Genomic DNA, 5,089 nt, shown 5'->3' with positions numbered 1-5,089 from the left:
AAGGAACAGGGAAGCGAGTATGGAAGTAAAAAAAGTCGCTGCATGACAGTATTGTGATACCAACCCTAACGTATGGAAGTGAAGCTTGGACCTTGTTGGAGGGACACAAGTCAAGAATGAGAGCAGTGGAAATGAGTTATTTGAGAGGAGTACCTTGAAATTCATGGAGAGACAGACTGACAAATGCGGAAGTGAAGGAGCGTTGTTGTGTGAATGTGGATGTGATAGAAAGCGTTAGGAGAAATAGACTGAAGTGGTTTGGCCCACGTGGAGGGGATGGCGAGCGAGAGACTAACGAAAAGAGGGTATGAGGGGGAGGTGGAGGGTGGGAGAGGGAGGGGGAGGCCAAGGATGAGATGGAGGGATAAATTGGATATGTATATGAGAGAGGGGGGTGTAAGCTAGGAGCAGGGCAGTGAAATGACATTGGACAGGACGATATGGAGGCGATTTGTTTATGGCCACCCTTTACGGGGCTGAGGCGTCTGACAATATATTGATAGAGAAGATGCACACTATATATGATAATTCGTTACTAACAACTGTTGGCGAACATCTCCCCAACTCTGTCTGAGGATTATTAACAGCTGGCGAAACTTAACGACTCGTTCATCTCGACTAACGTGAGTCTTGGATGGTTCGAGTCTTCCGTAATGCGTTCACTAAACCTTGGGAAAACAGTTATCTCGCTTATTATCTGACAACACTCTGCTTCGATAGCAATACAAAATAACACAAATACTTCGCTGAGCCTCCACTGTAACGCACCTTCTCACACCCCAACACAGTCACTCACCTCATGCACCTCACTCCCAAAACACAAACAAACTCTCAACACACAAAAATGTCTGAGAACGAATGGTTGCAGCGGTCGGATGTCGGCAGTCTAACAGCTCCTTATGAACCGGGCGTCAGAACATAAAAAAACGATATTTTAAAGCACGATTAATAATTACCTTACGCATCTGGAGGTTCGAACTAATGAAGCTAAACCCACTCAACATTTTATAACTGATGAAACTAGTAAAACTCATTTAGCTTCTCAGTTTCATGACATTAGCGACCAGGGTTTCGAGATAATACCATTGCTCCAACACTCTACACCTTTTCAGTCCAAAGACATATTTTTCACCCCCATACAATATTATTTAGCTTAGGACAGACTTCTAGTAGTGGAGAGATCAATGCATGTTAAATTCAACTCCTCAGCTTCGATAAGTCTCCTTAAAGCTGAATAAAATCGTCTGATGATAGTAAAAACAGATTATATGTCATCGGAGTGAAGTGGTAAGGATCCAGCAAGATCTCTGTATGTTTTGATCCAATGTCAAGACAATGTAAACGAAATAATATCCAAAATTGTACAGTTATGGACATAAATCCAGATTTGCATCAATACCATAAACAAGACTGAATAACAACATTCGAAACTAGGTGATGCAATCTCTGAAGTCCAATAGCTTTTCAGCAGTATGTAAAAGTTTCATTTTCGCTTGGGTAAAAAATGGAGCGATATTATTCTCCGCAACTGTACACTGGGAGAGGTGTCAGTGCAGAGAAAGGATCGGACTGCTGCTCACATGGCTTCCCAGCTGTTGCACAGAACAGCTGGAGAATTTGGATATCGTGAAAAAACAAGATGTTAGAAAAGTCTCTGTGCTGTAGGAAACGGGAAGTGTGGCAGTATGAGTATGGTAATGAAAGGTGTGAGATTGTGGTTCGGTGTAGCAATGTGATGTGTGGCAATGTAAGATGTGAAAGTGTGGAACTTTAGTGTGTGGTGTGGTACTGTGTGGTGTGCCAGTGTAAGATGTGGCAGTGTGGAGTGTCTGTGTATGGTGTGAGAGTGTAAGGTGTGGCAGTATGCGATGTGATAAAATCTGGTGTTGTGAAATGTGTTAGTGTTGAGTTCATCTAAGGTTTTGTAGTGTTTGCTACTGCACTATGTATTTTATAACACCCTGTAATTCCCAAAGTGTCCCATCCCTAGTCGTAAAATACCCTTGCCCATACCATTACACCAGTCCTGCATCAATTATCAATACTACGGTATATAACAGTACTGAATATATGTATTGGTACTTAAGCGGTAAATGTGCAAAAGGGATTGGCATCATTGTTAGGCTCGTGAGTAAAATTCTGCACTTTAGGAAAGGTCTGTCTAACTTACGTAAACAACAACGATATATACTCGTACCCGTATATCTACACATATTCTGTTAACTACAAAGTGTTCAGGCATCTCAAATCAAATTGATCTTAATTTTGGCTTTTTGTTCGACTCTCCTTGGAAGGGACAACTTTTGCAGAATTTCAGTCTTGGATTGTTTCCTTAAATCTAAAGAAGTCTCATATTACCTCTGTGGCGTGTAGGAACCAGAGCCTAGGCTACTGCGACCGACAGTTTTTAGGGATAGGTGATCAGTCTACGCTCCTGATGATACTACATAATCGAAAACTCTCAAGCCGCCTTTCCCAATCAAGGTGCACACCACACATTATCTTCACTCTAACTAACGCCTTAGACCAGCAGGCATCCATCATGCATACACATTCAGCAATTCAAAAACATCTAGACATAATTAGAATATGGATAGTTCGTTGTTGCCATGGCTGGAAACGAAGGTCTTGCGTGCGGCCTTCTGCAGATTGGACATCTTTGATGTCCTACCGTTGAAAGGACTGGGCTTCTTCACGAATGCCCACTTCGTGGGTTTGGGAAGCGGTGGTGATTGTGGTGATGGTAACTGTGTTGATAACTGATGCAGTAGTTGTTGTGATGTTGCTTGTGACTGTAACTCTGGTGATGTTGGTGACAAATGTTCAGCAGATGAAGGTGATGGCGATGATGAAGAGAATGACACTGAAAAGGAAGTTGTCGATAAAGGAGAAAAAGTTGTTGATGTTGATGGTGGAGGAAGGGTTGTCGAAATATACACATTCTCAGGGCGTCTGTCCAAACTGTAAGTCTTATTTACGAATGTCCAGTTCGAAGGCTTCATAGGTGACGATAGTGACGAGGGAGGTAATGGTGTAAGTATTGATGATGTCGATACAGAAGATGAGGTTGTCAGTAATGAGGACGAAGACGCTGGTGAAGAATTTATTGATGATAATAATGATGATGATGGATGAAGGGTTGCCGTTTGAGGGTCCCAGACATATACATTCTCAGGGCGTCCGTCGAAAGTGTAAGTCTTATTTAGGAATACCCATTTTGAGGGCTTGAGTGGTGAAGGTGATGATAATGATGGTGATGATGATGGTGGTGATGGTGTCAATGAGGGAGAAGATGACAATAATGAAGACGACGATACGGAAGATGTGTTTGTCGATAACTTAGGCGATGATGCTGGTGAAGAACTAGGTGGTGATGATGATGATGATGAAGATGGGCTCCAGATATACACATTCTCAGGACGTCCGTCAAAAGTGTAAGTCTTATTTAGAAATATCCATTCCGAAGGTCTGTGTGGCGGTGGCGGTGGTGGTGGTGGTGGTGGTGGTGGTGGTGATGGAAGTGCTATCTGTTGAGGGTCCGAGATATACACATTCTCAGGGCGTCCGTCGAAAGTGTAAGTCTTATTCAAGAATACCCACTTTGAGGGCTTGTGCGGGGGTGATGATGCTAATGGTGGTGGTGGTGGTGGTGGTGGTGGTGATGCTGATGACGACAGAGACGATGGTGGAAGAGGGGTTGTTTGTTGAGTAGTCCAGATATGTACATTCTGAGGGCGTCCGTCAAATGTGTAAGTCTTATTTAAGAATATCCACATCGAAGGCTGGAGTGGCAGTGTTGATGCTGGTGGTGATGGTGTTGATGATGGAGAAGAAATCGAAGAAGAAATAGGCGTTAAAAAAGATGAGGTTGTCGATACTGGAGACGATGATGTGAGGGAAGATATTACTGATGACGATGATGATGATGATGATGATGTTGATGATAGAGCAGAAATCGAAGACGATATCGACGTTAAAAAAGATGAGGTTGTCGATACTGGAGACGATGATGTGAGAGAAGAAATAACTGATGATGATGTTGTTGATGATGATGATGATGATGATGATGATGACAGAGGTGATGATGGAGGAAGAGCTGACTGTTGAGGGTTCAGTATAAACACATTCTCAGGGCGTCCGTCGAATGTGTATGCCTTATTTAGAAATATCCACTTCGAAGACTTGAGTGGTGGTGGTGATGACAGTGATGATGGTGATGGTGTCGATGATGGAGATGGTAAAGATGAAGTCGATGTTGCAAAAGATGGGGTTGTTGATAATGAGGACGGTGACGTGGGTGAAAAAATTATAGGTGATGATGATGACGATGATGATGATGATGATGATGGGGGAGGAGGAGGAGTTACCTGTTGAGGGTCCAAGACATACACATTTTCTGGGCGTCCGTCGAAAGTATAAGTCTTATTTAAGAATACCCATTTAGAAGGTCTGAGTGGTGGTGATGATGGGGGAGATGGTGATGATGATGAGGACGAGGAGGAGAGCGATGCAGGAAGAGGGGTCGTCTTCTGAGGGCCCCAGACATATACATTCTCAGGGCGTCCGTCGAATGTGTAAGTCTTATTTAGGAATACCCATTTTGAAGGCTTGAGTGGTGATGGTGATGGTGATGATGATGATGATGGTGATGATGATGATGATGATGATGATGGCGGACGATAGGATGCCTTTTGAGGGTCCAAGATATACACATTCTCAGGGCGTCCATTGAAGGTGTAAGACTTCTTTAAGAATACCCACTTCGACGACTTGAGCGGTGGTGGTGATGATGATGATGATGATGATGGTGATAATAAATGTGGTGGTGCTGAGGGTGATTGTGGTGATGGCTGAGGAGGCAGTTGTAGTGGTGATGGTGGTTGTGACGATGACGTTGGCAAGTAATCAATGGATGGTGTAGCTGATGACAGTGTCGATGATAAGTGTGATGAAGACTGAGACGACGAAGATGCTGATGGTGATAATGACGACGAAGATGACGATAGTGATGATGGCGGGCGAAGGGTTGGCTCGTAAGGAGACAAGATATAAACGTTCTCAGGGCGTCCGTTGAAGGTGTAAGTGTTCT

The sequence above is a fragment of the Coenobita brevimanus genome, chromosome 93 (genome assembly GCF_032717465.1).
Source record: "Coenobita brevimanus isolate Jiangsu-jjx chromosome 93, ASM3271746v2, whole genome shotgun sequence".
NCBI lineage: Eukaryota > Metazoa > Arthropoda > Malacostraca > Decapoda > Coenobitidae > Coenobita > Coenobita brevimanus.
This window is presented reverse-complemented; position numbering follows the sequence as displayed.